We start from the raw sequence: 11276 nt of genomic DNA, 5'->3' as shown, positions 1-11276 counted from the left end.
TTTTTAAAATGGTCAAACGATGTGAATAGACATTTCTCCAAAGAACCTATATAAATGACCAATAAATACATGAAAAGATACTCAACACCACTAGTCATTAGGGAATTGCAAACCAAAACCACAGTGAGATAAGGGTTCACATCCACTAGAATGGCTCGTGAAAAGAAAAAAAGAAAGAAAGAAAAAGAACTTGTGTTGTCTAAGATGCAGAGAAATAGGAACTCTCATTTATTGTTAGTGGGAATGTAAAATGTTGCAGTGCTGTGAAAGAAAGTTTGGCCATTCTTCAGAAAGTTAAGTATAGACACACCACATAACCAAGACATCCCTCCTCTAGGTAGGGACCCAAAAGAATTGAAAGCAAAGACTTGGACAGATATTTGTACACCAGTATTTATAGCTGCATTATTCACAATAGCCAAAAAGTGGAAGCAATCTAAGTGTCCATAAACAGATGAATGGTTAAAGAAAATGTGATATGTGCATACAATTGAATATTATTCAGCTGTAAAAAAAGGAATGAAATATTGATAAGTGGGTGGACTTGAAGACATCATGTTGATTGAAGTAAGCCAGACACAAAAGGACAGATATTATATGATTTCACTTATACGGAATAACTAAAATATGCAAATTCATAGAGACAGAACGTAGATTATGGGTTACCAGGGGTAGGGAGTGGGAATGGGGATTTAATTCTCAACGGAATCAGAGTTTCTGTGTGGCGTGGTAGAAAAATTTTGGTAATGGATGGTTGTGATGGTAGCACAACATTGTGAATGCATAGGGAATTGTGTACTTAAAAGTGATTAAAACAGGACATTTTTGTTATATATATGTTACCTGAATAAAATGGGGGAAAAAAAATTTCACTGATAAAAAAAGAGAAATTGGATATTTTGTTTGCTTTTGAGGATAAGAATCAAGGATTTAGGAGTCAGGGATACTTTGCTCAGTTTACACTATTGTAGTATTTGAATTTTTACCTTGTATATATAACTTTGTTAAAAGAATAAGTGCTAAACAGATGGAATGGTTTTTATTTTGACTTTGTTTCCATAAAAATATAAGTACATGTCAGTAGATTTTATTACATAGCCATGCTATCCTTCGATTTTGTTTACTTGTTACCAAGCTGGCTCATGTTTGGAAACTCTTTAGCTTTCCCAAAGTGATTTCACATTCATTACCTAATTTGTGAGTTGGCAAAACTTTTACTTTAGCTTTTCTAGTTTTCTTGTCTTATGTGATCATCATATTGAACCATGGTGTTTTTCTCATCATACCACACACAAAAAGATATGAAGCCACCAGATGTAATTTTCTTCAGTAATTCTTAATGAAGTTTCATTCAGTACTCTAATACTTTTCTTCATTAAATATTAGATCAAGCTGTGACAATATGTGGGCCCAGGCTTTTGAAACATGGTATCATTTGCTTATTCTGTTAGCTGTAAGGAGTTCCATCCATTTGCTCTAATATTACTTTATCTTATCCCACCGAACCCAGGCCAGGGTGTTGGGGAATGAGTCTAAGGGTAAATGGAGATACTAATAAAAATTATTAATAAATAGAGGAGTGGAAGGGCCCACAGGATAGTCAGTATTGTCCCTCTTAGCTTGACATAAACTTTCCTCTGCTGAGGGGAAGATACCACTGCTTTTCTTGCAAATGGAATAAAACCAGATAAGAACCAATCTACTCCCTTTCCTTATATTTGACTTACTGGACTTGGTTCCTCTTGTAAATCATTAATGTCCACAAGGCTGAATTTCTCTTCAGTGAAAGTTATTTGAATATAGCAATATTTCTAAAGTTGACCTTGAGTCATTATATATTGAAAAGGGCTTCACGGACAGTGACCGTCTGTGAGTTGGCTGACAGCTAAAATGTTATGCTTGCCAGGGATTTGGAATTCCTTAACTAGTCACGGCTATAACACCCACTGCCACAAATTGTATTTCTAAGTTGGAGCCAGTAGACTAGGACAAGTGTGTGGAGATCGCATGGCCACGCAAGTATCTGCTGGAGAACAACCTAACGCGGTTTTGTGACTATGTTTGTGACCTCTTGGATGAGTCAAATGTTCAGACATTCATGGACAGCTTTATGAACTCTGTGCACTGTTTAGAACTGGAGGTCAGGTTTCTGACACCAACTACAGATATATAGGTGACTTTGTCGACAGAGGTTACTATAGTTCAGAGATTTTCACTCACTCCTGCACCACAGGCTAAACGGCCTGATTGTATTAATCTCTTGCGATTAGAAATCATGAGAGAAGTCAGATAACACAAGTATGTGGATTTTATGATCAGTGCCAAATAAGGAAATGCGAATCATGCCTGGGGATATTGTACCAAAATTTTGACATGCATACGGTAGCAGCTTTGATAGATGAGCAGATTTTGTGTGTTCAGAGTTCATCTCCTGATATTAAAACACTGGATCGAATTTGAACTATTGAACGGAACCAGGAAATTCTGCATAAAGGAGCATTTTGTAACCTGGTATGGTCAGACCCTGAAGATGTGGACACTTGGGCAATCAGTCCCCAAGGAGTGGGTTGGCTTTTTGGAGCAAAGGTCACAAATGAGTTTGTTCATACCAACAACTTAAAACTCAAGTGCAGAGCACACCAACCAGTGGGCAAAGGCTGTACACTTATTTTGACGAGTAGCTGGTAGTTAGGATGGTCTGCTCCTAACTACTGCTATCGTGGAAATATTGCCTCTATCGTGGTCTTCAAAGACATAAATACAAGAGAACCAAAGTGATTGCGGGCAGTTCCAGATTCAGAACCAGTTATTCCACCCAGAACAATGACACCGTATTTCCTTTGACACCTCCACCAATTCTGCTCACCTATTTTCCTGCCCTCTTCTTACCCAACTTTCGTGTACCACCCTCTACAATATACTTGTTTTAAAAAACACTTTGCTGCTAAAATGCTGCCTCCTGCCTTTTTCGTTTTTTTTTAAAGATTTATTTATTTATTTCTCTCCCCTCCGCCCCCCACCCCGATTGTCTGTTCTCTGTGTCTATTTGCTGCATCTTCTTTGTCTGCTTCTGTTGTTGTCAGCAGCATGGGAATCTGTGTTTCTTTTTGTTGTGTCATCTTGTTGTGTCAGCTCTCCATGTGTGGCGCCATTCCTGGGCAGGCTGCACTTTCTTTCGCTCTGGGTGGCTCTCCTTACGGGTGCACTCCTTGCACGTGGGGCTCCCCTATGCAGGGGACACCCCTGCATGGCACGGCACTCCTTGTGTGCGTCAGCACTGCGCATTGGCCAGCTGCACATGGGTCAAGGAGGCCCGGGGTTTGAACCGCGGACCTCCCATGTGGTAGACGGATGCCCTAACCACTGGGCCAAGTCCGCCACCCCTTTTTCATTGTAAATTATCTAAATTTATCGTTTGCTGTGGTGTCTCCAGCAATGTTTTTTCTCTAGGTTTTCACCCTCATCCCTTCTCCACCTCAGAATCATTGGAGAAGACTTGAGAAATGTCTTACTAGTCACCCTGCTGCATGTAGCTCTTGTTTATTTACTGGTCTGGAAGCATTTGCTTTTTTAAAAAAGCCAGTTAGAACAGACTACACTGAAACACTCCTCCTTTTTTATCATTCAGCCTTTTGATTCAGTTTGTTGAGTTTTAAGAAATTTCAGCAGCAAAGTTGATGATATTCAGTGAGCAAGATGGACTGCAACTGCCTCCGGTTATGTATACCTGTCCCAGCTGCAAACGTCATTGTATTTTGCTGCATATTTTAAATGGATATAACAGAAATTGGTCTAAAGGGCTGTCCTCCTTGTTGTGTTTTTAAAATTTTAGTTAAAACCTGCTACGGTTTATGACTTTGTACATCAAGATAATTGTATTGATTTTTTTCAGATTCCTTGTATTTTTTAGTAAAGTAATCTTAAATAAAACCCACAGAGGATACATGTTAGAAATTTAAAACAGCTTACACTGTTAGCTTAAAATTGTTCTTTTTCTTTTCTTTTTTCTAATCAGAGTTCTTGGACCTTTGGTTACTAAGTTTAAAACTTCAATTGAAATTCAATAGCGGGGGAAGCAGACTTGGCCCAGTGGTTAGGTCGTCCATCTACCACATGGGAGGTTCGCAGTTCAAACCCCGGGCCTCCTTGACCCGTGTGGAGCTGGCCAATGCACAGTGCTGATGCGTGCAAGGAGTGCCGTGCCATGCAGGGTTGTCCCTGCATAGGGGAGCCCCACGTGCAAGCAGTGTGCCCCATAAGGAGAGCCACCCAGCGTGAAAGAAAGTGCAGCCTGCCCAAGAATGGCGCCACACACACGGAGAGCTGACACAACAAGATGATGCAACAAAAAAGAAACACAGATTCCCATGCCGCTGACAACAACAGAAGCGGACAAAGAAGAACACACAGCAAATGGACACAGAGAACAGACAACTGGGGTGGAAGGAAGAGAGAGAAATAAATAAATAAATCTTTAAAAAAAAGGAAATTCAATAGCAATTAAAAAAAATCACTGAACTATGCATAAAGAACATAACTGCCATATTAATGTTTTGGTTTATGTCCTTTATAGTAATAGAAAATTGTAATGCTGAGGTGTTCATTTGATACCAGTTGAGCAGATCATGATCAATCCAGTTTACAATCTATCATGAATATCATTAAGTAAAATCTATGTCTTTTTCAACAGGAATCATTTCTTGTCTTTTAACACTTGACTTTAACTTTTAGAAAGTGTTCTATTTTTTTTTTTCACTGCAACTGGAAAAGTTGAAAAGTTTGGCCTTTAGTATTTGTGAGCTGTAAACTGAAGCAGATATTTTAAATCATAGAAAGATACAAATTGTCCTTTTAATAAAGGTCCATGATACCATGTTTCAGCTTTGTTAATTTTGAATATCCAAAGGATTGTGATGATCAGTTCTTGATATGCAGCTGTCAACTTAATAAGGACAAATGTTTGAGTATCTCTTATGATTGTGGTCACAAATGATTTAGAATTTACTATTTTTTGACATAGTTGGTATCCCTTTGCTATAATTAGTTTTTATCATTCCAAGAAATCTTTGTGTAACCAGCCAATTAATAAAGCACTTTAGCATTTCTTCAGGTAGTTTTGAAGACCAACTTTTCCCCTTCAGGATAAGAACTTCCACGTTACCTAAAAATGCAGTGAAAATCCTTGTAGTCTAAGCATATAGGCACATAATTTTTCATGAGGGTTTTCTTTTATTAACTGAGCACAATACCATTTTGATTTGATTATTTTCCCTACCACCCAGCAACCTGTGGAGTTTTTGTTAATCTATATGAAGGAAGAGGCTAACACACTTGCTGCACACACTTCAACAAAAGTTGTGTCAGTTAGCTTCATGTTATTGTCCTGACTCCAATGTAATTCTGTGGGAAAGGCATTTTTATTTAACAGGGGTACATAGCTGTGTGTTTTACTAATTGTGAACAGCTCTCTAGTGTTTTTCCTATTACCATAAATTGTGTTTAAGTGCTTGCTCTCCACTGCTTTTTGGTTATTCTGTTAAAACTGGTAACCCTCAGCCCTCCCTTCCCGTTTGTAGCTTAGACTGATGTAGTTGTTTAAGTTATTCCTGTAATGTGACTTTCATTTTTAAGTCATGGTAGACTATATTTATTTGTCACTTGTTGGGCATGTGCCAGTAATAGTCTGTCCATTTCTTAACTCCCATCTCTGTTTTGACTGATTTCTTTTCAAGTGAATAAAGGCTTTTTGCATGGGAAAAACAGATTTTACTATTAGACATTTAAACGGAGGAGAGAGTGAATGTATTACGCTTTGTAAGCCTGAAAGGAATATTTGGGTCCCTCTGATAAACAAGGGCTATTTATGCTATAGCATAATGATGTGGTGAGAGACCTCTAAAATTCAGAGGGTTTGTAAGCAAGAGAATCTGCTACAACCTGAATCTAGGCTGAATGTAAAATCCCTTATTTTGTATTAATGGGAGTAATTATCTTTATTTGCCTATGATATACTTCATTTCTAATAAAGTATCCTAGGCTTTAGTGAGCACTGTCTAATTTAATTGCCATTTACTCCCGCTCCTCATTTGCTGGATATGTTCCTGGCTAACTTTTTATAGCTTAATACCTTCTTCTGAAAAAGTTAACTTTTAATGTGTTTCATCTGGTGTGATCCTAAAAAGCTTGGATCAAGAGTACATCTAATATGCTTGCATTAGCTCCTACTCCATGTGGATGTCTAGATACGTTGGAATGTTCTGATGCCTGAAACCCTGGGTTTTGCTTTTGAAATAGCATTTGAGATATTGTTCATTGTTTTATGATTTCTGTGTTTTTGATTTGTAAGTCCAGCACCAGGTTTTGGAAATTATCTGTATTGTAAAAGCAAATCAGGACACTTTCTGAGCCTCTTCATTGTCAAGAATACAGAGTCACTTTTCATCAGCTTACAGAAAATTGTATATCTGGAATCGAAGAGATTTAACAATGAGAATTTATATTTTTAAAAATGTAATTTTTTAATTAAAAGTATTTTTATTAGAGAAGTTGTGAACTTACAAAACAATCATGTCCATGTATGGAATTCCCATGTAATATGCCTCCACCAAGGCACTACATTTTTGTGAAACATTTGTTATAAATTATGAGATAATATCATTAGACTATTACTACTACATATGATCTATAGCATACATTTGGTATATATTTGTCCATACCCCCCACTTTTAATACAGTACATCTTTGGCATTGATGTAAGAATTACAGTATTGCTGTTATTCTAAATGTGACAAGAGTGAAGGAATGTAATTGTTTTTGAAATGCTATTTGTAAAGCACCTTTCCTTCTTTGGATGAAAGGTGCTATATGCCCTCAGTGTAAATTAATAAAAGATTATAGAAAGTTTGTCAAAAAAAAAACAAAACACCTTCACCTGCAAGGAAAGTTGAATCTTCATTCACCTTCCCGCATTCTTTCTCCCAAGTTCGTATTTGACCTCAGGAAGGACTCACTCTTATCTGGCTGTTCATTCTAATGTTTAAAGGCAATGTAGCACCGTGGTTAAGGCCCAAAGCTAGGAGACAAACAGGACTGAATTCAAATTCTAGCTCTGCCCCTTACCATACATGGGATCTTGGCAAAGTTACTTAACCTCATTAAACCTCAGTTTCTTCATCTCTAACCTACAGTTTGTTAGATTGTTGGAAGGAATAAATTTTTTTTTCATGTATGAAGTGCATAATATAGGGAAGTGGACTTGACCCAGTGGTTAGGGCATCCGTCTACCACATGGGACGTCCGCGGTTCAAACCCCGGGCCTCCTTGACCCCTGCGGAACTGGCCCATGCGCAGTGCTGATGCGCGCAAGGAGTGCCCTGCTACGCAGGGGTGTCTCCCACGTAGGCGAGCCCCATGCGCAAGGAGTGCACCCCGTAAGGAGAGCCGCCCAGCGTGGAAGAAAGTGCAGCCTGCCCAGGAATAGCGCCACACACACAGAGACCTGACACAACAAGATGACGCAACAACAAGAAACACGGATTCCCGGTGCTGCTGATAAGGATAGAAGCGGTCACAGAACACACAGTGAATAGACACAGAGAGCAAACAACTGGGGTGGGGGAGGGGAGGAAAATAAATAAATAATAAATCTTAAAAAAAGAAAAAAGAAAAGAAAGTGCATAATATAGACCCTATCACATAAGAGACTTTCAATGAAAAGGTATTGTTAAAATTACGGAAACATTTTTTATACTTAACACCCACCTAGATATATTCTGGCTAATACATAGGAACTATTTGCTATCTCCAACTCCTCTCTCCACCATTTGCTCCTGAACCCACTCTAATCAGGCAACTCAACACTCTACTGATACCGCTCCTAACAAGGTCACCAGTGACACTCACATTCTCAGTGACTATCTTGGTTCATAATCACATTCTCAGTGATTATCTTAGTTCACCAACCAGAAGCATTTGAAAGAGTTGCCTTCTATTCCACTGATCGCTCTTTCTCTTTTTCTAAACTCTAAACATTGGAGTGTTCCAGGGCTCACTATCCACAATCATTCCCTGGACTTTATCCAGTCTTGATGATTTAAAATTAGATAAATAATTTTTAAAATTAAGTACATGCTACTGATCCCACAAATACTTTCTCTTGTCCAGACCTCCCCTCTGAAACATCAGACTTGTAGTATATCCAACTACTTACTTGACCTCTACTTGGATGTCTGGAATGCTATCTCAAACTCAGCATATCTAAAACTGAATGTCCAGGGTCTTCTATAAACCTGCTTCTTCCATAGCTTTCCCAGTGTCAGTAAGTGGAAACTCCATCATTCTAGTGGCCCAGCCCAAAACTTCGGAGTCATCCTGAACTCCTGTTCTCCTTTCTCACAATCCATAGCCAAACCATCAAGGAAGCTTGTTGGTTCAATCTTCAAAATCTATCCAGAAATCAATGATTTATCAATGCTTTCTCCTGATCCCTGGCCTCCTCCACATCTCTCCTGGATAAGTGTTGGGAATTCCTAACCAGTCTTCCCACTTTCACCACTGTGCTTCCAGACCATTCTCAAATAGCAGCCAAACAATTTATTATAATGTAGTTCAGATCCTGTTACTCTTTTGCTCAAAATCCTCCAACAGCTTCCTAGCTAAGAGTAAAACCAGACAACACCTCTCCAGCCTGGACTAATCCTAGTACTCTCCCCATTGCTCATTCTGCTCCAGTCGCACTGCCCTCTTTGCTTTTCCTTGAACATGCCAGGCACACTCCCACAGCTAGGATTTTGTCCTTGCTTGCTTTCCTAGAACACACTTCTCCTGGATATCCATATACCTAGTCCCTCGTCTCCTTTAAGTCTTGTCTGAATGACACTTTCTCAAGAACCTATTTAAACTTACAGTCCCTACCCCCACCCTCCAACCTTCACTTTATGCCTTGGCGCTCTTCTTGCTTTATTTTTTTTTCACAACACTTATCACCGTCTGACTTAATGTTTTACTTATTTCTCATTTATTTTGTCTTTGCCCTCAAAATGCCTTAAATGCAGCATTTTGTTCTCTTATTTGTTCACTGCTGCATCCTCAGTGCCAATGAATGATATTTAGTAAGCTCTTGATAAATATTTGTTTGTTTGAATGAAAGAATGCGTTTTCTCAAATGCATTCAACTACCGTATATGCTCTTAGGATAGGAAAGTGTACTGTGCAGGGAGTCAGGAATCCAGATTCTAGTTTGACTGGAATGAACAGGGTTTTGTGTACAAGCCATTTCACCTGATTCTCTTTTTCCTAATCTTTAAAACAGAAACAGTAGTAACTGTACTCGCCCTGCCTACTTCCCAGGGGTGTAACAATCTTCAAATAAAAGCTGTTTTAGGGAGTGAAATTCCATGCTTACACAAGGAAAGAGGGGCTGAAATACTACTTCTTTCCCTCTGTGTACCCATAGTCATGGATTTGTGTAAAGATGACTTCAGGAAAGGTAGCCTCCATATGGAGTAGCATTTTAGTCTGCTTTTTAAAAATTGTTACTAAAACAAATAACCATTTAGCCCAAAATTTTGTCTAGATATGGGATGCAATAGGGAGACTCTAACAGAGTCATGCCCCACCATCTTTCAAGGTGCATGAGAAGGAAATAAGAATTGGACATCAGAAGCCTTCATCCTGTCTTGCTCTGATATTAGAGTCTGAGTTAAGAACAAGAAATCAAATATACTGCATTTTTTATGTTTAGCTGAGCTCTTCTGGTTTATACGGTCATAATTCAAATAAGAATTTTTGAAATTTAATATTCATTGTCCTAACATTCTCCTAGCTAAAAAAATTAAATAGTTAATGTTTTGTTCTTTGTATTTCTGAATACGTTGCAGTGTGGAAACCACTTAGTACCCTAAGACTTTTATTTATTTTTATTATGGAATTTGTAGGTTTACAGGAAATTAAGCAGAAAATTGAGAGAGCCACATATACCCCTTACGCATTTAGTTTTCCCTACTTTTATTATTTCCCTATTTTTTACACTTTATTTAATTTTCCCTATTATTAAAACTTAGCATTAGTGTGTTACTATTGTTACAATAGATGAACATAATTATAACAATTATACTATTAACTATAGACCTTAGTCTATATTAGGGTTCATATCCTCTCCCTTAACTGCTTTCACAGCTCCCTGGAAGAATACTACAGCAAAATCTTCATTTTGTTGGTACCTATGAGTCATCTTCTATTTTCTCTCCGCTAGTCTTCCTGTCCCCTGTCAGTGCAGGTGGAGCACCCTATCTATACATTCCTCTAGTACTTTGTTCTTATTTCTATCCTAGAACATGTCCCCATACACAAGTCCACAATCCCTTTATCCACAATTCCAAAATCAAAAATCCTTTGAAAATGAAGAGATTATTTTATGTTTCGTGCTAAAACTTATTTTGGCAGCAAAACCTGACCTGAACTGACATGAGGCTATTATAGATTTATATTTCCCACTTGGTAGTGGATACTTACGTTTTATTACTTTATTTGGAGGGAACTGCCTCAGTTTCTATTGGAGATGTTGCATGTAACATGTATTGTCTTACCTTTCTAAATATCCAGAACTATTCTTGGTTCTGGAATACCTGGGGCCCAAGTGCTTTGGATAAGGAAGTGGGGAGCGGCTCTGTTACCTACTTCCTAGTTGCTGTCCTCCAGTAGATTGTGAGCTCTTTGGTGGCAGTCCCAATTCCTTACACCTCCTTGCTGTCTGGTGTGTTTTCAAATGTAGAAAACAATGTAGAAAACAAATGTAGAACCAAGGAATAAGCAAATGAATATTTACTATCATGGTAATATATTTAAATGTATCAATATTCATCTGTTCTTATTTTTCAAGTGTTACTACATTGGGAAACTTTTACTATAAACATAAATATTTGGCCAGATTGAAAAATCAGTGATAGAACCAAGAATAATATCATGTTTCCTGGGTTTTAGAGTAATGTTTTCTTACTTAGATAATGCTAATATTATGACTGCCAGATAACTCAAAGGCCAGTGGAAACAAGTTTCCTTAAAGTGTTACTGAACTCTTACTAGTTAAAAAGTTGAAAATAAAGCATCATACTGTAAGAAAGGATGTAGTGAAATGGGGATTGTCAGGTAATACTAGTAGATGCATAAATTGTTAGAATCTTTCTAGAAAACACTGTATAATACATATCAAAAGGATAAAAATTTACATCTGCAGTGGAATAATGGGAGTCTAGCACATATTACATAAGAAACATTTG

At 37.9% G+C, this 11276-nt stretch overlaps 1 pseudogene; it reads left to right on the top strand.

The window, feature by feature from the left end:
- The first annotated feature begins 555 nt into the window (after nt 1–555).
- LOC101416654 (serine/threonine-protein phosphatase 6 catalytic subunit pseudogene) lies at nt 556–2844 on the top strand (annotated as a pseudogene).
- The last annotated feature ends 8432 nt before the right edge of the window (nt 2845–11276 follow it).

The sequence above is a fragment of the Dasypus novemcinctus genome, chromosome 9 (genome assembly GCF_030445035.2).
Source record: "Dasypus novemcinctus isolate mDasNov1 chromosome 9, mDasNov1.1.hap2, whole genome shotgun sequence".
NCBI lineage: Eukaryota > Metazoa > Chordata > Mammalia > Cingulata > Dasypodidae > Dasypus > Dasypus novemcinctus.
The sequence above is the reverse complement of the archived record's forward strand: the minus strand, read 5'-3'. Positions and strand labels throughout refer to the sequence as shown.